The sequence below is a fragment of the Monodelphis domestica genome, chromosome 2 (assembly GCF_027887165.1).
Source record: "Monodelphis domestica isolate mMonDom1 chromosome 2, mMonDom1.pri, whole genome shotgun sequence".
NCBI lineage: Eukaryota > Metazoa > Chordata > Mammalia > Didelphimorphia > Didelphidae > Monodelphis > Monodelphis domestica.
In genome coordinates, this window is record NC_077228.1 from 356339513 (window position 1) to 356362789 (window position 23277).

Consider the following 23277-nt stretch of genomic DNA (forward strand, 5'->3'; position numbering starts at 1 on the left):
AATGAGATTTTTTAAATTGAGGGGACTGAATTTTTTAAAGTGAATTCAAAATGTATAATTGAGGTCTAACTACATAATTTCCTTGACAACGTAAAATCTTTTTACCTATGGGACACAATGTATTGTGTAGTAGAGGAAGTGTTGGACTTGGAGTAGGGAAGGCAGGTTTCAATCATGTCTCCTCTGACTCTGTGTGATTACTCTCAAGTCACTTAGAAGCTCTGGCCTCACTTTCCATATCAGAAAAATGGACATAAAACCTGTAGTAACATATACAGGAATGTTGTAAGATTTAAATAAAATAATATGTGTAAAGCACTTCAAAAATCAATGATTTTTTAAAAAATTAATATTTTTATCTCATTATTACCTTCAGAATTAAGGTAGAAACAGTTCTGGGACCTCTTCATTTTTTAGATTTTTTTAATAGTAAATTTTTGTATTTTTCCAGTTTACATATCAATACAATTTTCAACATTAGCGAGGGGGGACTGTGCATATATTATCATATCATGCAAAATATAATACAAAAGAAGACACATATTGCTAACACTAGGGAAAAATTCATGGAGGAAATAAAGACTGGCATATTTCAATTTGCATTCAGACTCTGTCTGTTCTTTTTATGGTGGTGAATATGCTTTTGTTTTTTCTGTCATAAGTCTCTTGGAGTTGTCCTGGATCCTTATCTTGTTGATAATAGGTAAATCTTTCACAATTGATCATCAGACATTATTGTTACTATGTAGAACATTCTCCTTGTTCTCACTTCACTTTGCATCACTTCACATAGACATTATTCTTTTATATTTAATGTTTCATAGACTATGTAGAAGTGAATAAATAATTTATTTTCTTATTGATCACATAAGGATAATTTTAGTGTTGTGACTTAAAATCTATTTAATTGGTCACCAGGGAAAATCCCAAATAATAAAATACCCAAGTCAGCTGGAAATTATGGTGATTTTAATTAATATAGAGAGAAGGAATTAAGGAGAAGATAGAGGGAGAGGGAAAGAGTTAATTTAAATTGCTTTGGCTCAGGCTGAGCCAGGCAGGAGTTAAAGGCCTTGGCCAAAGGGGCCTCCCTGAGCCCAAGGGAAAAGGAAGTCAGTCTTACCCAAGTCACCACAAGACTGTCTCAAGGAAGATGTCTGAGGGAGCTCCGCCAGGCTGAGTTCCACCTCTGAACTGACCTGAACTCCCAAGCTGTTCATATAGACCTCTTTTTAAAGATCTTTTCTCTTGTGTCACCTCCCCTAAATTTTCACATTTACCAATCACATCAAAGGCTTTCTCCAAGACTGCCCATGCTTCTAGTTTTCATCTTCTTTGATTAGACTATATCTTTTGAGCTACTTCACACTTCTTTGTTAAGTTCACCTTTTGTTAGTTACTTGACCTTTTTGTGATTAATTTAATTAACCTTTATAGGTACTTAACATCTTTTTATATTAAGATACTAAAAATAGACTTATCTTAAAGTTCTAGCTTCAAACTATAAGGTGAGAACTAAGTACCTTCATTGTTCAATCAGGAGATTACAACTTTATCTTCTCCTAAAGTACGTCCAAGTAGGGTAAAGTAATTTTTAAAGTTCACAATTAAAAATTATTAGGATGTAAGCCCATTCTCTATGAGCTCATTAAAGTATCTTCAGTATAACTCTAATAGTGGACAGGACAATGAAAATTATATATACTTCATTCTGTTCTGGGTGATTTTGATTTCTTTGGCTATGTCTCTATTTTGAAAGCTTTTTGAATCAATGCTATGTCCAAGTAATTATGAACAATATAGTCCGGGTGTAATGTTTTAGTTCCAGGACAATTTATTGTCTGAGTTTTCCAGGACTTTTTTTTTTAACCCTTAGCTTCTGTCTTAGAATCAATACTGGGTATTGGTTCTAAGGCAGAAGAGAAGAGTGGTAAGGGCTAGGCAATAGGAGTTAAGTGACTTGCCCAGGGTCACACAGCTAAGAAGTGTCTGAGGTCAGATTTGAACCCAGGACTTCCCATCTCTAGGCTTGGATCTCAATCCACTGAGCCACCCAGCTTCCCCTTTTCTAGGAATTTTTGAAGTCTATATTTTCATTATGGGGATTTTCCATCTCCTTGTCCATAAATGATATCAGATTTCAGAGAGAATTCTAACTAAAAAGTTATGTACTGCTTAATTTTGCAGCCTGCAGTAATATGTTGCAGAGTTTTTACCACTGTTTTTCATAATCTACATTGATCACTAATCACTGGATTCATGTGGATGTTTACCCACAGGTAGCTTCTCAATTCTTATTCCCATTATAGATTTGTTTGGTGCACATTGATTCCTTGTACACTTATAATCTAACTGCTGCTGCTCTGCTGAAGCAGTTACCAATAGATTCCTCTTGATTTTCATGCTCTTTGATCTCTTTAGTATTTGTCATCATCAACTACGCTCCTTGATACTTTCTACGTCTTTGGCTTCCATGACACTATATTTCTTAATTCTCTTCATTCCACTCTTCTCTTACTGGCTACTCTACAAACTTTACTACAGAATTATGCCTACATTTCTCCTTTGAACTTTTTTCTGTTAAACTTTTTTTCTTTATTATTTGAATCTTTTCTTCCCTCTCAATGGATGAAAGCACCTTAAGAAGAAGACTTCTCTTTTGCTTAGTTTTCAACCTTAACATGGTCCTTGCACATAATTAATGTTTAATAAATGTTTGTTGAATTGAAACAACTTGGAGCCAATGAAAAAGTGAAAAGTTTAAATAGAAGAAGAATTAGTAGAGATTGAGCTAGAACAGTGATGGTGAACCATTTAGAGATCGAGTACCCAAACTGCAACCCTCACACCACACGTGAGCCCCAGGACATACCTCAGACAGCAGAGGGAATAAGAATTCCCATTGAGATGCTGGACAGAGGGGGAGGTAATGAAAGAAATATCCTCAGGCACACTTGGAAAGGAAAATGGGAGCATCCCCCTCCAGTACGCATGTCCTAGGTTTACCAACGTGGCTCTAGAAGAAATGAAACCAACAGTATCAACTACAACAGAAAAGTTGAGGAAGTGAGAATTTAAAGGAGACAACACAAATGGGAAATTTAAGAAGTTCATCTTCCTAAACATCATATTCCCTTGAGTATTTTCCCTTGGCTCTCTTGTCTTCTCCCTGTTCTCTCTCTCTCTCAGTGATCTGGCTTGTTGCCATGGCTGTGCTCTTCCATTCTCTTCTATTCTCATGACTTCAAATGAAATCTATATGAAGAAGAGACCTGAATTTATATCTTCTGCCTGACTTCTGTCTTAGTTTTAGAACCACATTTCTAATGATCTATAACAGATTTCCAACTAGATACATTTTCACTACTTCAAACTCAGTATCTTATTTGCATTTAATTTACAATGCTTTTGTGATTCAATACAAATAACATTAACAAGCAACTTAAATGAGTTACTAGACACTGCCCAAGTATTGGGGATACCATGTCATATATTTTTCACTAGAAAAGACTTTAGAGGCTTTCTGTATATAATCCTTTATTTGATAAATGATAAATCTGAGGATTTGAAAAGTGTCTTAAACATGGTCCTAAAGCTAGTACATGTCAGATAGAGCAGGACTTGAGTTGGTCTTCCTGAGCCATCAATAAAATATTCCCTGTCCCCAAGAAGTTTATGTAACTAGAGGGAAACAATATATATTCAAATAAGTAAATATGGGGCAGCTAGATGACACAGTGTTAGAGTGCCTGGCCTGGAGTCAGGAAAACCTGGGTTCAAATCTGGCTTCAGGTACTTCCTAGCTGTGTGATCCTACCCAAGTCACTTAACCCTATTCGCCTAACCTTTACCTTTCTCTCTTACAGTTGCTACTAGAATCAAAAGTAAGGGTTTTTAAAAAATAAACAATTATAAAGCATATACAAAGCAAATACAAAATAATTTCAGGCAACTAGGAAATAAGTGGAGAATCAGTCAAAGTCTCATTGAAATGTTGATACTTAAGTTGTCTCAAATGAAGCTAGAGATTCTAAGCAGTCAAAATGAGAAATCAATACAGGCTAAGACAGCAAATCATGCAAAGGTTCTGTTGATGGGAGTATTGGAGGGAAGAGGTAGGGAAAGGAAGATGGCCTGGGGTCCCCCGTTTGCTCTGGTAGGGAAATTGACCAGAATTTTCTTTTTAGACTATAATTATGCTAGGGAATTAAATTAAATCAAGCCAGACCTCAGGGATATTTAGATAGGTTCATTTGGGCCAGGAATTGGGAAGGCTTGAGAAAACTACATCTCCAGCCTCGGGGGTAAAAAGAGTCTCAGGGCAAAAGCTCTTCTCCAGAAAAGGCGCTTCTGCAGAAAAGGTCCCCAAACCCTTGCTTCTCTCTTCTTTTATACTTTTCCACAAAGGAAGTGGGAGGTGGCTGAGGAAGTTGGGGTAGAGAATCCTGGGAGATGTGGTCTCCCAGGGTTCAGATCCATTTAAAAATGCACAGTTCCAAGGTGGAATATTGGAAACAGGGAAAAGCAAGGAGTCCAGTTTGCCTAAAATATAAAATATATGCTATCACTCTCTCTTCTCTAAAACATAAAATCATAAATGTAAATATATATATATATATATATATATGTATATATGTATGACCTTCACCTTTCTATTCCTATTCCTATGCCAACCTAGGATAGACCTTCATTGTCACTCACTTGGTCTACTGCAGTAAGTTCCTATTGGGTTGCCCCAATTCTAATAGGACTCCCATCTTCTTTTATCTGGTATATTTAGCATATTGCTACCAGAATACTCCTTAAGCACAAATATGATCATGTAATGAACTGCTTAAAACTGTCCATAGCTTCTTGTTTCCTACTAAAATAAACTCTGAACACCCTGGTCCAATATTTTGAGGCCCTCCGCAATCTGATGTCAGTCTACCCTTGCAGGTTCCACTCATGTCACTCAGCTTTATGTTCAAACTGGGTTACTTACTGCTCTATGTATCCATCCTACACTTAGCTACTGCTACGGCTATGCTTGTACTATTCCCCACACCCAGAATACAATACCTGCCTCTTTATCTGTGCCTCTTGAAATCATATTACATCTTTCAAGACTGAGATGAAATCTCTTGTCTCCCATGAACTTTTCCCCTATGTTCTCAGGTAAACCTGCTCCAAACCTTTAGAATTCTCTTTCAGTGTCTCTCTAATGAAATTATGTTCACATTTGTATTATAATAGTTGTGTTTATGTCTTAGCTGAAACAAAGTTGTAAGCACCTGTCATTTTTATCTCTGTATCTTCCTCACTATACTTTGAATGTATTAGGCTTTTAATTATCATTTATTGAGTGTTGTTTAATGAGAGCTTCCTCAAAATGTTGTCCCATAGATTCCAAGAACTTGTTCAGCTGTTAAATAGAAATGTTGCTGACTGCCAATCAATCATTACAGGTGATTTACAGACAACCTGATTGCCTCATGGTTGATTCAGTTCCATCACCAAATACCTAAAATATCCAGATTAGTTGTGCCTCAATTATCCATCTGGGCATCAAATTCTTTTGTCTGTTCAAAAAAATTTAGCTTAAATGTTTGACCTATGTATTTGTATGTGTTTTTTTTTAATAATATGCTTAGTAACCACCACTAACAACAAAAAATATTTAACTAAACATATGTATAAAGATTATGTGCAAAACCACAAACCCCACGTTGTTTACAATTTGTTTAAAAATATGTAAATTATATATGAATGCTAATATAAACAACCCCTACTTTTGAATTCCTTTTGGATTTGTTTTATTTAGATACTTTTTCCTCTTGATTATGAGGCTATTTTTTAGAAATGGAATCATGATAAGGTTATTCTTATTCTCTTTTCATTTCTTCATATAGTTTCCTTATTTTATTTATGTTTCCAATGCTTGTCATTTCAATAATATAATCAATTACATTCAAATATCACAATTTATTAAATCATTTCTCTTATTCATTGCATTTCTGTTATTTCTAGTTATTTTGCTATAACAAACAGAAGTTCCATGAATATTTTCATACATACACAGCTTTTTACCCTCTTAATAATGCCCTTAGGGTCTGACCCCCTAGTAATGGGATCCCTAGGTCAATCAGCTCTTTAATGAATGCTTCCATCTTGTTTTCTAAGAAAAAAAAAATTCACAGTTGCTCTAGCAATATAATATTAGTACTGTTTCCTCCATGTTCCTATCAGCATTTAATTTGTTCACTTTATCTCATCTGGCTCTCAGTTAACATATATTACCAGCACAATATTTTGCTAGATTGGTTCTTGGGCAGTGAACAAAATCTGTTGCCAGGACCATACTCTTTCCAAAACAAGTCTTTCCAGCTTGGTCATATTCAGTGGAACTTTATTCCAGTGCCACAATCCCTCAGAAATGCCAGGTACCTTCATAGTAAATGTATTGTTTTGATAAGTACTAAATTGAATAATTATTTCAGAGTCACCACTACTTAAACATCAAATATATATGTGAGTATCTATATATGTATAATTATATAGCAATCAGAGTATAACACTAGTAACTAACTGTCTTATTTAAGTTCAAGCTATCCCTTAAAAAAATTATAGCTACCATAATTCCCCTTCTCTCTTGCTTGATATAAAGCATTTGGAAGGATCATTCCTTTGTAATATTCGAAATGTGCAGCTAGGTGGCACAGTGGATAGACAGAGTAATGGGCCTATAATCAGGAAGACTCCTCTCCCTGAATGCAAATCTGGCCTCATAGATTTATTAGCTATGAGGCATTTGGGCCAGTCACTTGATCTGTTTGTCTCAGTTTCTTCATATGTAAAATGAGCTGGAGAAGGACATGGCAAGCCGCTCTATTGTCTTTGCCAAGAAAACCCCAAAAATGGTCACAAAAAAGTCAGACAAGACTGAAAAACACCTAAATGCTAAAAATTTATTAAATAATAAAAGCAGCAGGTCAGAAAATCTAGTATACTATATTTAAAAAAATTATTTTATTTCTAATATGTAATAATTTAAACTTAAATTATAAGATAAGCATATATTTGAAATATTTCTATTTGGGCAAGTCAAATGTGAGTTATAATAGTATTTTCTATTAGGACACACTGATAATCAAACTATGCTAATATACTCTACTTCTGTCTATTTGCTTAATTGATAATCTAAGAACTGCTAAACATCTTACTCATTCACCAAATACTTTGTTATCACCCACTGCATACAAAGTATGTTAGACACAATAAATATACAAATATTTTAGATCTGAGTTTTTTATTAAAAGATATTTTATTTACCCAATTATATGTAATAACAATTTTCAACATGCATTTTTCAAAATTATAAGATTCAAATTATCTGTGTCCCTCCATTTCCCTCCCCCTCCCAGACATGGTAAGTAATTTGTAGCTCTAATTTTTTAACAATTATATAAATTTTATTCTACTGTCATCTTAAAAAAAAATTTTAACTCTAAGTCAACCTGAAGAAGCAGAATTTGAAGTTTTTTTTGTCAGTAAAATGGTGTTTTAAAAATGTATATGTGCATATATATGTGTGTGTGTGTGTGTGTGTGTGTGTGTGTGTGTGTGTGTGTGTGTGTGTGTGTGTGTGAAGGGAAGATGAATTATTTCCTCCAGGATCTAAATTATAAATCATTTTCAAGAAAATCAAAACAGGTTGTCTTTTGTGCTTGGGATTTCAATTCCACATATAATAATACATCTTCCTCAAGCAAATGGCAATTTCTTATACTCTTGTTAATAGAAATTAGTGGTAGGTTTTCTCTCAGTTACCTCATTTTCAGTGTTTTCATAATTATTGCTTCCTAAATCTATAAAGTATTATTGTTATGTTTCACTGGGCAATTTCTAAACAAAGGAAAAATCTCTTCTCAATTATTAGTTTGTGTATTTGAAATGAATCTTACTTTCTTCCCTCAGCATCACAGCAGTATGCTCAATTTAAATCAATCCAAAAGAGAATAGCATAAAATTTGTGATAACTGAACTCTAATAGTAATAATAAAACTAGTACGCTTTAAAAATTTATTGTATCTTTTCTCAATTTCTTTTGAGTTCAGGTCAGTTTTGACAAGTGATAATTGCTTTTGTGTTTAAAAAGTTCTATCATATTAGTCAAAATAGTCATCAAAATTTTCTCCTGCCTTGATGAAGGTTGATGTCTGCCAACATAGCATATCAATTCCAAATTGGTCCAGACTCATCATCTTTCTTCTTAAATCAAATTTCCTTCCCAGTTTCTACATTTCTATCAATGGCACTACCATATTGATAGTAAACTATGCTTCAGGTTCTGTGCTATCTTTGATTTTTCCTATTTCCTATAACAAATATATCATCAGATCTTTTGTTTTCAGCCTTCACAACAGTTATCTCATTTGTCCATTCCTCTCCATTGTCCCTTCCCTCACTCAGATCCAGACTCTCATTGACTCTTCTCTGAACTACTTAAATAGCCTTCAGATTTATCTTTATTTTTTGTTTTCTCTTTCCCTCACCATAGTCCATCCTATACATTGATACCAAACTAATTTTCTTAAGAGAATATTTTCATTATGTATCTACTCCACTCAGGTACCTATAATACTTTCCCATTACTTCAAAAACAAGAATAAAGTTGCTCATTATAATACTTCCAAAATTATCTTTCCTTTGTAAATATCTTATTTAACTTATGTTTAGGTAACTCCTTTGCTTAGAAATCTTCCATGCTTCCCCATTGGCATTCATATTTCAACTCTTTAATCTGGTGCTCAAGACTCTCCACAATATGCTGCAATTTCCCTTTTTTTGCCTTAACTCATTGTATTCTTTTACAAATAATCTATGCTACAGCCAAATCAGACTACACTTTGTTCTTTGAATACATTCCATCTTTTCCCTCTTCTGGGAAAAGTGTTCATATTATTCTTTTTTGCCTAAAATATCCTCCCTCCATTTCTTCATAAAGCAAAGGAAAAGACATTGGATTTTTTTGTCCAAGAATTTCAGATTTCTGGTTTAAAATTTTGCCTCTAGGAGGCAGCTAGGTAGAATAAAATGCCAGGGTGGAAGTCAGAAGGATATAGGTTCTACACGTCCGAGACACTTCCCAGGTGTGTGACCCTGGGCAAATCATTTAAGCCCAACTGTCTACCCCTTACTACTCTTGTGCCTTGGAATTGGTATTTAGTATTGATTTTAAGAGAAAAGGTAAGGGTTTATTTTTTTTTAATCCTGCCCCTGTCACTAAATACCTGTATGACTAAAGGCAAGTTTTATCACCACTCTAGACCATGGTTTCATTATATATAAAATAAAGCTTTAGGGTAATTGGCCTCCAAAGTTCCTTCTAGCTCCAGACCTGTAATCCTTGACTCACTTGTTGAATTTTTTAAAGATTTTAAATTTATCATTAAATTTAAATTTAAAGATTTAAAAATTATTTTTGTGAAGAATAAGACAGGATTGAAGCAACTGAACAACAGGGATGACTTTTAAAGACAATTTTAGCTCTAAACCAAATTGCTTTGGTAGCTCTATATAAAATGTAACTAGGTGACGGGTTCCATATGTGAAAGTATCTTCAAGACTATGAGAACATATCAGGGACAGCAGTCTCCTTCACTTCCCATGTAATGGCCCTGGGGAAGGATAATACTACTAAGTCCCAGTTCCTCTAAGCCCCAAATATTTGAGCACTTTCTGTATTCATGACACTCTTTTTCATCTGTAGTGATACCTCTACAGAAGAAATGATACATGACTAAATTTAGAACCAAATCAGTCATTTATCCAAAATGAAAAAGCTCTGACATCTAAATATCTTTACAGTGACAAGGCAGGGCACGAACATACCATTTTGTATGTGTTTCATTTCATTTTGGACATCCGTCACCACAGTCAGCAAACGTCTTTTATGCTTTGCTTGATATTGATGAGAATTGCACAAGGCTATCTCTGTTGATGCACCTCTCAAAAATTCATGTAATTTCAATATACACATATTGGAGGATAGTCTGTAGGATTGCATTTTGCTTTGCATAATAAAATGATTTGGTTGTGGGGTTCTTTTTAATGATCAATAAACAATAAGTAGAGTAGGATCTTTTCTTCTCCAGGAGAGGACATACGTTTTGTTGTAATTTAAAATGGAAAAAATTTGTTCCTAGCTCCCTCAGCAGTACCAAAACTGTTGTGACTGAATTTGGGCCCCAGGCCAAAATTTGCTGTTACCTGATCTGGATGTTTTAGTTAGATGTGTCCTAGTAAAGATGTGATCTACTATGAAAATTTATTTTAAACCCTTACAATACTGTGTATTGGTTCCAAGGCAGAAGAGTGGTAAGACCTAGGCAATGGAGGTCAAGTGACTTACCCAGGGTCACATAGCTGGAAAGTGTCTGAGGTCACATTTGAACCTCCTGTTTCTAGGCCTGGCTCTCAATCCACTGAGCTACCCAGCTGCCCCTACTATGAAATATTTTGAAAGTCTGAATTTTCCTTTTTAAATAAACTAATGATCAAGGATTCCCTGCATACATATGTATCTGCATAATTTTTGTAAAAAATGTATATTGATAGGAATATGTGTATCAGTAGTTGTTAACAACCTGTCACATTTTTAAGGTATTAATATGGTCTGTGATTTTTTTCTGTCATTGATATCTTAACCTCCTACAAACATCTTCAGAATAAATAACATCCTTTGTGTACTGAATAGTCCCGTTATTTTTTCCAACTTTGTTTGCTTTAGTTCCATTTTACCTTCCTAAAGAAGGATAAACATTTAGATTTATATCTCATCTTTCCCATTAACTACCTATGCAAACACAGATAAGCCATGTAGCTACTCTGGTCTCAATTTCTTCATCTGTAAAAAGATATGGTTGTACACCATAAGGAATGGTGAGCAGATTAAATTTTTTTAAGTTGGAAAGAACTACATAAGATAATGAAGAGTAAAACAAGAACCAAGAGAATATTATATACAGCTACAGATTTAATATTTGAAGAATAACTTGTGAATGTTTACTTCCAGTGAATGAATAGAAACACAAAAGACATAATCAATATATTTTCCTGGATGTTTTCTTCAATGGTGTGGGGAGGGGAAAGAAGGACTGGATCTTTTAAAAAACCAATCAGTTAGTTAAAAGAAAATCACTGAATTAATTTTAAAAGGATGTGGTTGAACCACATGATGCTTTTGAAATTTTTTCCAGTTCTATATCTATATCTATATCTATCTTACATCTTTTATCTGGGACTTTAATCTTAAAGTTGAAATGCAATGGTTTCTCTATATTTGATGGTTAGTTGTTTTTTTTTTAATCTTTGCAAGTCTTTTCCATCTTTCATCTCTGTTCTCTTCCTTTCAGTTTCATCTTTAAATTCTTCAAGTATAAAATTACTTATTTGGTTCCCTTGTCAAGTTTTATTTCAACAAGGTTTTTCCCTTCACTGATTCTCATATTTTTAGACAATATTGATCATAACTTTCCACCACTCTTCTCCAGTAAGATTTTTTTAAATGAGTTTACAGTCTAAGTTGGTCCACTTGACAAACAGGTCAGTATTTGTTTTGGTGACTAATATGATTTTAGACTCTTTTGTTCTCTTCATGCTAATTGATTTGTGTTGGTTAAGCTTCTGTTTGAAAATAAAATCACTAATACTGATGATGTCATTTTATTTATATAAAAATTATTTTGTAGTAGTTATTGAAGTATATTTCTTGGTAGGTTCACTATGTAGGTTGACTATCAGGTATTTATTCATTACTTTGCTGTTATTTTTTTAAAAATTCTCTTCCTTGTTTCTCCAGGATCATAAGAACATAGAATTGGAATTCGAAGGGGCTTCAAAGATTTTATAGTCCAAATATAACTTTTCAGATGAGAAAACTAAAGAGAAAAGTGCTCAAGTGACTTACTCATGGTAATTAAAGTAGTAAGCATTAGAGATAAGATCTGAATTTATGTTTTATCAATTCAGTGTTCTTTCAAAAGAATGACACTACATTGAAGGTTGTAATATGAAAAAAGATGAGATCATTTAAAAATATTTTTCATATTAATGCTTCAAATAATTTGTTAATTCTCTGGAATCCACTAAGTTTTTTTCATATTCAATTCAACTTGTAAAAAGGAATTCTTTATTCTTTTTTTAATTTAATGGGATACCTGAAGGTCCTCTTACCATAGAGATATGTAGGGATTAACCAGCCCACAGTAACAGGAAGTAGAAACCATAGAGAAAGGAAGGAGAAACCATAGAGATAGGAAGGAGCAACCATAGAGACAGGAAGTAAGGTAAGAAAAGGTTATAAAAGGAGTCAGTTGCTGACAGTTAGGTCTGGCAGTTGCAGAGAAGTTGGCTGCTGGGAGTATGTTGTGTTGGTAGTTGGTGTTTACTTGCTGGAATATAAAGGTGGGCCCAAGCTTACTGAGAGGTCTTTTTGGCTTTAGCATTTAGAGGGCTTTTTGGTTTTTTGAAATTTTTGTAAGGTGGCTGGCCTTTGTTGACAGATCTAATTGGGGTTGGATTAAACACTGATTGGGTTGGTTTTGATTGGGCTGGATTGGATTAGAACTTTGTGGTGTGGTTGTTAGTTATAGGTAGATATAAGCAGTTTTAAGTAGTAATCATAGGAAGTTATAGGATAATTAATATAGACATTAGGAAATTTTCTTTCTCTACCTCTTTCCTATATTTCTCTCTTTTACTATATTCATTTACTATATTCGTTTACTATTTCTTTTAATTAAATGAAATTGTTAATTGTTAAAAGTTGCAAGAAGTTTTCTTTTCTCTGTCTTAAAGGGGTAATATTAATTTACAACTCCACTATATTCTCATTAAAACTTAAATTATTAAAAGCTGCTCTCTTATTTTGCGAAACTCCTAATTCAATCCTTACACACTAGAAATATTTTTGCCTTGTTTTTCTATTTCTTTTCTCATTTTATTTCTCTTGTAATTGCTATGGCTAACATTTCTAGCACTATATCAAATAATAGGGCTGGTAAGGAGTATCCTTGCATTTCCTTATCTTGTTGATCTTTTTGTGAAAACTTGACAAATGATACTAGCTATTTATTTGTTTATATCATGTTAATGAAAATTCCTTTAATGCCCATACTTTTTAGAATGTATTTTAAAACCTAATATCTAGAATACATTTATTCTTAAAAAAAAAAAAAGAAGACTGCATTTTACCTGACTTTTCCACATCTATTGATAGGATAATTTGTTTTTTCAATTTTTTTAGTAATAAAACTTATTATGCTTATTGTTTTAATGTTATTGAATCATCTCTTTATAAGTCTAACTTGGTCCCACATAGTTCTAAAATATTTTTCTTTGCCCTCTTTGCTAATAGTTTAGTTTTAAATTTTTCATAAATATTCAATAAAATTATTGAACTATATTTTTTCTACCTTATCACTCCATGGTTTGGAGTGATAATCAGCAACAAGTCCAAATATCCTTCAAATTTAACCTAGTCACATTTTCTTTCTTCCACTCACCCCCCCTCACCACACCGCCTTGAACAATAAATATTTTCAGGGTTACCAGTTCTTCTACTGGAATGTGACAAGACAAAAAGCAAATAAATGTCTGTCCTTGGTACTGTGGGATAAATATAATTATTTTAGCAACAAAAGATTACTGGTGTTGTCATCCTTGGATTACCCTATTTCCTCTACTTTAACATATTCCCTCCTGGACTTCATAGTTCTCGTCATCAAAACTAACTGCCCTAGGCTTCTTTCTCTCAGGACTCTGCACTTATTTTCTAAGAACAGAAATCTATTTTGATAATTTAGGCCATGCTGATTTCACTGATTGCCATGAATGCAATTATCATTGCCATATAGATGATTCTCAGTTCAATTTATCTATTTCTAGTCTGTTTCCTGACTTCCAGGCTTACATCTCCAACTGCCTATTTGACATCTTAAACTACTGTCACATAGACAGACATCTTATATGTCCAATACTCAACTAATTATCTTTTCTCCCAAACTCTACCCTCTTCTGAACTTCCTTATTATTGTTGAAGGCATGAACCAGCCTGTTAGCCACCAAGGCTCCTAATCTAGATATCACATTTATCATCATCTTTGCCACCTCCCCTTTATATGCATCCTGTTGTCAGTCTTATAGAGTCTTCATTTTCAACATCTTTCATACATACTTCCTTCCCTCCTCTAAGATTATCACCACGCAGGTACATATCTTCATCACTTAAAGCTTATTGCCTATTCCAGTTCATCTTCCACTTAGCTATCAAATCCTTTAGCTCTGGTATGACCAAATTACTTTCCTCTTTAATCAATGCCAGTTCTCCCTATTCCTCTAGGATCATATTTTAAGTCATTTGATTTCTAAGTCCTTCATAATCAGGTACCATTTTACCTTGTATATATTTTTATATCGTATTCTACTCTACCTACTCCAGAATCTAGTGACTTGGTAAATGTTTCATAATATTTGATTTGATTTGAGTTAATGGATATTCCCTTCTTCCTAGGTAATATGTATGAATTTTAATAACAGCTAGAATCCCTAATGGTGGGATACTCTACAACTATTATAGTTCAATTTGAATGTCCATCTGTAAAGCAAAGCATTTCAATTAGAGTCATACCTAGTTCCTTCTAGAGTCTCAAGGCCTTTCTAGATTAGATGATCTATGAGACCCAAACAAAATGGACATTTAAGTCATGAGACAAGGATCCCCTGATGTTTATTCTGCCCATGATGGAGTTTTCTCTGTTCTTTCCCCTGTGAAAGATCTCTATATTATTCTATTTAATTTTTAAAATTATTTCTAAACAACCTTGCCTTTTAGAAATTAGAGGAAGAAGCAACTAATTAAACAGGCCAATTCATTGAACTGGAATATAATTTAGCACATCTTATCTGGATAAGAGGAGTGTAGTATATAGGACTAGGAAGAACACTGGATTTTGACTCATAGGACCTGGGAACAAAAGCTGATGTGACAATTTATTATCTATGTGACCTCAAGAAAGTCAAATCATCCTTTTGCGCTTCTCTTTTGTCATCTATAAAATAACTGGATGGTCTCTGAGGTTCTATATATGTCTAAATCCCATGCTGATTTGTGTTCAAGTCACTTTACTACTGTATCATATCTACTAGTCTTATTTATTGCATTACTGTTCAAAAATCCTTCCTTGGGAGGGATAAATTTTCTGAAATATCCTTAATTCATTTAGTATCCCAAATATGTTGTTACAAGGATTAAGTCTGTGAAGATAGGAGCCTCAAGTTGAACCTGGTCTAAGGCCATTGGGATGCTTAGACAATTCCTTTTCTTTTCTTCACACTTGACTCATCCAAATTTTCAAGGCATAATTTTAAGCAATATATTTGGGAGCTAATCTAATTCATGGCAATATACCAAAAGGGAAAAAAAAATAATGCTTATCACATGCTCTCTTTCCCATTACACCCATATTGTAAGCCTTGTGGTTTGTTTTTTTAAGAGTGATTTTAGGGGCAGCTAGGTAACACAGTGGATAGAGCAACAGACTGTGAGTCAGAAGGACCTGGGTTCACAACTGACCTCAAACATTTCCTAGCTTTGTGGCTTTGGGCAAGTCACTTAACACCAGTTGCCTAGCCCTTTACAGTCTTCTGTCTTAGAATGGTTACTATGATTAAAGTTAAGGACTTAGAAAAAGAATTATGTTGGGGTGGCAGAGGGGATCGTTCATTTGCTTCAAATCTGTCTCTACAGAGCTTTCAACACTCTTTTGGGACACTTTTGTAGTCATTATTGAGAAATACTTTCTCATGGTACGATAAAGTTTCCTTTATTCAATTTCATCTTATTTCTCTTTATTACTTCCTCTATCCCTAATTGTGATGTTGACTATCTTCAAAGATGATTTGTAATAATGTATCCTACCCTATCTAATCATCTAGGACAAAATTCAAACCCAGTGTAATTCTTTAGGAATCATATTGCTTCCATTTTTCTCCATAGAATTGGAAAATTAATCAGCCATTAATTTTTCAGGTTGCCATGTAATGGCATATTAACAGTACATTCGTTGATTTAATTAGCCTAAATCCTCTCTCAACTTTTTCATTTTCCCCTACCAAAAACTAGTAAGAAAATTGAAATGATGAGGCTCCTACTGTGCCATCATTATTGCCATAGAAAGAAAAATTGTTACCCAGCTCTTTCAGTTTGCCGCATCACAGAACCTCATCTGGAATTACACTTTTTTTCTTTCTGCTCTTCTATCATCCTGCAAATACCTTTCTAATTTTCCTTTTACTATCAAGCTTCATTTTCAGCATTATGCTCCCTAAATACCATTTCTCCTTGATGTTTAATTTCTTTGTTTAATTTCCCCAGGTGTTTTGCTCTTGGTTTTCTAGGTTACATGCATTTTATTACATTCTATTCATTTTACTAACCTCCTTGGGTCTATTTGTATTAGCTTTCATTTGTCCTCTGCACTCTATGATGTCTCTTAGTTATCTATCATTGATGAGTTTAATGAATTCATGTCTTACCTATTTTTTCCAGGAAGGCACTGTTAATAACTCTGGACATTATTGTGGTTCTGTCCTGTAATCTCCCAGGCTCCTAAAAAATTATCTTGTTAGTTTATATAAGGTAATTTTGTTGATAAATAAATGGCACCAGCATACTTTGTTAATAATTGTATAAATTGTGATCATAACCAGTGAAGTCTAATGATGGAGAGTACATTTTCCACATAGGACTAATTAATTACCTGATGTCATAGTAACAAAGTCATAAGGATTTATTTAACTGATTTTTCCAAGCAGGTATGTTCCCTCTTTCAAGGCTGAAGTAATATTAATAACCCGGAGCTATGCATACCCGGTACCCAGATGCATCCTTCCTCCAAGTTCCAGGCAGACCTAGGCTACTGATTAGCTACCACCAGTCAATTGTTTGGGAGAAGAAGGGTTCTGTAAAGGAGGAATAGAAAGCAAAGGGAGAGAAATTCTAGGGATTGCTTATTAATTAGGCAACAAATAAAAATTTTCCATGTCAGGCATGTCCCTGTCCAATTAGTGTAACCACAAGTATTCCATGGGTTAGTACAACTGAGCAGAAAAGAGCTCCTATAATGCCACAGAGAGCTACTATCGCCAATGGTACTTCATATGTTTATAATTCTGTAAATTTATTTTATAATTGTTTATAATTCTGTGAAATAAAAAAGAAAAGATGTATGCATATAAGTAAAGTTAATATCTTCTACTTATGTAGAAAAGTTGCTTAAATGATACAGTTTATTTTTTCTCTTTGGAGATACTTCCTGGATAAATTGTATACATTTGAAAAAGTATCTCTAGAACTATAGAAAAAAGTAAAGGGCTTATAGAAAATTGGCTATTTGAGATAACTTAAATGCCAAATTAGGTCAATTTGTAATTCCAGAAATTTTTCTAGTAAGAACTATTTGCATCCTCAAATTAGCTCACTTACAGTCTTCAGCTTCTTTGATCACATGATTAAAATCTTCATTAAGAAAGGATAGGACAACAAGAAAAAAATTGAGCTTTGTATCATTCATTGCCCATTCAGCCATTTGTGATAAACCATATAATATAGAATCATAGTTTTGGAGATGAAACTGAACTCAGAGACTGAGTATCCCAAACCCTTCATTTAATAGATGAGGAAATTGAAGTCCAGAATGAATACAGAGTCCCTTGCCTAAGATCACACAGGTACCATGTTATCTTGTGAAAATTTTCAGAAAACCTAAAAAATTAGAAGATATAATTTCTAAAAAGCCTGTTCTGTGTAGGCACACAAACAATTAAATCAACAATATTTACTACAATGGATAGCGTTCACTAGACATACTCTAGTGGGCTTGGAGTCAGGAAAGACCTGAATTCAAATCTCACCTGAGACATTTATTAGCTATGAAATCATGGGCAAATCACTTAACATCTTAGCATATCTGAAAAAAATTGTTGTGAGCATCAGATGAGATGATGTATATGAAGTACTTTCCAAATTTTAAAGTACTCTGTTCTTTATAGTAGTGACCTAATTGAGAATGTATAGCAGAAAGTTGTAGTGGACCCAGTTGGAATGGTTGTATGATTTTCTCCATCTTCATTCAGCAGCACATGTATAGGAGCAAAGGCAATAGATGGTGGGGGTGATCCAAAGCTGAGGCTTAGTAGGACATAATCAGTTGAAATGATATGAGAGCTTGGGATTCAAAAGAAGAGGAGAGTATCAAGTTAAGCTGGTTCACCAAGAGTTCAATATGAAGAAAGAGAAGAGAGTGGCAAGTGAAGTGATACTTCGGACAGAACTGAGGGGTCAAGACATTAGAGTTCATGGTGAACAAATAGTAGGGTTAAGTAAGGAAAGACAGAGGGAGAGACAGAAAGCCAATAGGTTATAGTTGAGTAAGTGCATTTTGGAAATATTGATTATGGAGGTGGTACATTTGTGGATGATAGCAGGATGGAGAGTCTGATCCTTTTTGCATGTGATTGAGGTGGGATGGAGAAGTAAGTCATGGGAGGTGAGTGGGTTGAAAAATTGAAAGGTTGGCATGTTTCAGGAAGAGTCAATATGTATTTTGAAGCCCTCTATTATGAGGGCACAAATTGGAGAGAAGAGAATTTTTGAGCCAGTTACTGAGCTTATTGAAGAAGGAAGGGGAATGAATGACCTGAATGCTTATAGACAACAGCTATGAGAATTTTAATTTTGTTGTAGAGACATATAACATGAACTTTTAAAGATGAGAGGTTATTCAGTGATCTAGTTAGAGAGAGATAAGTGAGAAAGTAGAGATGATAGAGGGAACAATCTGCCAGAGAGGATGGAAAAGAATGGGGTCAATTATATATTCAGAAAGGTTTGCTTTGGCATTAAAGGCCATCTTTTCACATGAATCATGGGTGAAAGAGGTACAACACCAGGTATCTCTAGTACAAACTTTTTTTCTGCCTAGAAAGCACTACCAAACAATTATATGCTAATTTAATTTATTTTACAGGTTAAAGCATATGAAAATACATTTGGGGGGTTTCTTTTCAAAGGAATTTTTTTCCCTTGTTATGGTGTAACAAACACTGAGTTTGGAGTCAGAGAATCTGTACTCAAATCTAGTTTCCCTACCTGCTACCTGTGTGATCTTGGACAAGTATTTAGGTCTCAGTTTCTTCATCTATAAAATTAGGGAGCTAGACTATGTAGACCCTGGTATAAAGTATGGCCACTTCCTCTCTCTTTGGACTGATTCACAAGCTGATCTCACACTTGCTAATCCAGAGTTTCCAGAGAAGGGCTACCACCATACAGCTAAAACTCAAAAACCTTTTCCAAATTCCTAGGGGTAATGGGGGAATATAATCCCACTGCAGCTTCTGAGCTTCCAGTAGAGTGCTTTTAATTAACCTTAAACCAGTGGCCATTAGATTATTAACTCTGAAACATAAAACAGTTTAATGATTAGGTAAAAGTAAGAATATTATTAAGAATTATAATAATTACTCAATATAAAACAAATGAAATATTAATCAGTATATTATAGTATACAGTTAAATCTGAGTCACATTTTCACATCAATACATGCAGTCTCTCTGGGAAAGAGTGAGCACACATTAAAGAAAATGGATCTAGGAGACACAAATGAGGAAAATACTTGCTAAGGAGAAGTTACATCTCTATACTGTAAGGCTTGATACCATTGACTTTTTGAGTAACAATATACTTCACACAAAGTTGATTCTCTGCTAACTGTCTCCCTTCTGGTCTTCACTGCTCTCCTGCTGGGAAAATTGGTTTTTCTTCTACCTCTGAAATGATGAAATAATGATGAGCTCTTTTATTTCCTTAAAAGGGAATTGAAATAATACTAAACTGTTTTAGTGACAAATGATTCACCAAAGACAGTGAACTGCAAAAACCTTAGGTTGACACACTGAGCAATGTTAAGCAACCCAGCCTCACTCAACTGGAATCTGCTTTGTCCAATTAGATCTTACTATCCTATTTCAGAAAGACAACTCATAGCAAAATTCAAGTTTAATTTTTGGGCAACATAAACACATAATAGTTAGCTCTTCTCTCAACAGAATATGCTTATGAAGCAAGAAATAAACATCTATTTAGTGCCTACTATTTGCTAGATCTTGCACTAAGATTTTTTTCTACAATTGTAGATTTAAAGAATCTAATACAAAAGCTTATAGCAAAGCAAATGTAAAGTCTATATTTCCCCCTTTGATTTTTCTTCTTGAACTAGAGCATGCATGCAGGAAGCAAAAAGGAATCTCTGAGAGGCTTTGACTCTCTTCAACTATAGATGGTGCTGAAGAGCTGGAACTTGAGGACATTTAGACTTTCCTCTAATCAAAAGGATTCCAGTCTTTTCTTCAAGTAACCCAAGGACAATTCTCTTTCATCTCTCCAAATAAGGTGACTAAAGCATTCTTGTCATCTGACAGCTCCTACTAGCTTTTCTCACTTGACTCTAGCTTCCTTTTTAACTGCTTCTTTTATCATCTTAACTCTTTTCTATGTGGCTTCATCACTATTTCTAACCATATAAATTGGAGCTTCCTGTTGGTCAGCAACTCATCTTTCCTTTGGGAAGTAAAATTCACAAAATCTAAAGTTTTGTCAGGTATGAAATCAACGGTCTTTATTTAATCTTCCCACAGTCTCCAAACAGTTATTTGATTAACCATTTTGTTTTAACCTCTCAACCTCCAAGACAAATAATTCCATGGAAATGAGCTGAGGGTCCACAATGCCTTTGCAGGCTTAATCATTTCTCTGTTCAAATAGATTATCTTAGCTCTCTGTCCAGTCCTCTTCTATCTCTCCTCACATTTTTAAAGAAAACTATTCTTTCACATGTGGATTCTTATGAACTTTTCATGCACAAAAGTTCTTTTTCTGTGCCTTTCAGCAACAAATTGTTCATGTTCAAAAGGAATGGGCCTTCACATCCTTCAAAAGTAGAGTTAATCCATTTTCTTTACACAAAAGTTCATTTTCTAACCTTAAAGTTCACTTCCTGTTCTTTAACCAAAACTCTCACATAAAAAAGAGCGCAATGCTCTTTACTTTTTTTTTTTATTCTCAATCCCATGGTGATACTATAAAGTAAAAAATAATTATTTAAATAAACATTAATGGCATTCATTTATCTTTGGAGTGGATCTATTCTTTTATATATCAGGTTTTCTTAAAGTAAGACATATTTACTATTTTATGCATTAGCTAAATGAAAGTGGTCTATAAAAGTCAATGTACATCAAATTCATCAGATATGTAGATGTTGCTGATACATTTATTCTCCAAAAGGTACAATTTTTCATTGATGGGGAAGAGAGTGAGAAAAGGAAATGAATAGCCTTATGAAAGAAAGAGTAAAAGAGTCGATTCTTGCACTAGACAAAAAAGATAGTTTTCTGTCATACCCATAAAGATGATTTTAGATTTTTTGAATTGCCTAATATTTTTTACCAAAATCACAATTACATATATATATATATATATATTTAAAATTACGTTTATTTTAGTTAAGATTTTTTTTTCTGTTGAGTGACTGATGATTTTCTGTTGTATTTAGCTTCCATAACAATTCTTAGTATCCAAAAGTGCTTAGCCACTATCCTTGGATTCCACTTGCCCTGAAACTCTTTTCCATTGTGAAAATTTCTTAATGGAAGCACTCACTTTGCTCATCACTGGTAGAGTAGGTAATCAACAGAATGAAAAGCCTGCAGAGAATCAACAATTAGGAGAATTAAGAAAAAGCTCTTGGATTGACAATGAAAGGATTTGGGGTAACTTGAGAGGTAGCAGTTTCTGTTGTGAATTAACTTTGGAACCATTTTATAAGTGATTGAGAAAGAAATGAGGGGAAAGGAGATGAAGGCTACAATAAACAGTAAATGCTATTGTCTAGGATTCTGGCTGTGAAAGAGAGGAGAGATAGGATGGCAGCTCTGCTTGAGTGGTTCGTCAGGCTATATGAGAGGGATGTGTGTGTGTGTGTGTGTGTGTGTGTGTGTGTGTGTGTGTGTGTGTGTTTAAGGATAAGGAGAAATTGTTTTAGGCAGTAAGGAAGGAAACTACAGAAAGAAAGCAATTGAAGATTAAAAAGAGGTGGAGGAGCAACTAGATGGCTCAGTGGCTAAAGAGTCACTCCTACAGATAGAAGGTCCTGGGTTCAAATATGACTTCAGACACTTCCTAGCTATGCAATCCTGGGCGAGTCACTTGATTCCAATTGCCTAGCCTTTACTACTCTTTTGCCTTATAATCTAATCAATACTTAGAATTCATTGTAAGGCAGAAAGTAAGGTTTTTTATTTTTTTCTTAAGAGGTAGAAATGATTGTAAAGCAATGTATTAGAAGAAGCAAAGGGAATGGGACCATAAGTAGAAATAGTCTTCATCAGGGACTGGAATGAAGAAAGTGAAAATGAAGGATGATGTTAAAAGGTTTAGGTATATAGGAGATGGCAGGAGGGGAATGTAAGAGGGAAAAGTGATTAATTTATAAAAGGTTGGACTTATTATTTTAATGTAGGATCACCAGGAATTTAATTTATTCCAAAGAGATTTATTTACAAAATATAGAAGAGTGAAGTTAGAAAATCAGAGAGAGGATAGGGTAAGATATCTAACCTAAGGAAAAAGTAATTTACTCCGACCCCTGGCTCAAAGCCAGGCAGGGGAGTTTAGTTCTTAGCCAGAGAGGCCTCAGCCCTTGTAGCCGAGGACCTGGAGATACAGGGAGTCTCTCTCAAGAGGATAGGTCTCTCCTGAGGCTAGTCTCTTCAGAAAAATCCAGGAAAGGAGTCAGTCTTTTTACTCACCATGTGTCAGTCCAAAGGAAGGATTTAAGAACAGCCTCACTAGAAGCAGCGTCTCAGGTCTAGTCAGCAGATTCTTCTCCAGTCTCAACTCCAAAGAATGAAGAACTGAGTCTCACAGGAAGTTGTAATTCCTTTTAAAGACACTTTCTTTTGCATCACTTCCTATGCCTTCCTCTACTTTTTATGTGGACATATCATAGTCTAAAACCTTGCTTAGGACTGCCCATGAGGCAGTCAGTTGATTCTGATTTGTCACCCAGTATTACACACGTGGGTCACAGACCTCTCCCACTAAATGATTAAGTGGGATGCTTATACTTTTGTTGATTAAATCTAAAAATGGGCTGGGGAGTTAATTTAATTTTC

At 34.3% G+C, this 23277-nt stretch overlaps 1 long non-coding RNA gene across 1 annotated transcript in view; it reads right to left on the reverse strand.

Moving 5' to 3' along the window:
- Positions 1 to 1577: 1577 nt before the first annotated feature.
- LOC103094902 (uncharacterized) overlaps positions 1578 to 23277 on the reverse strand; it is a 34478-nt gene continuing 12778 nt past the window's right edge. The window contains exon 3 of the long non-coding RNA XR_008916624.1: positions 1578 to 3016. This is a non-coding gene — a long non-coding RNA (uncharacterized LOC103094902). The remainder of the gene's footprint in view (positions 3017 to 23277) is intronic.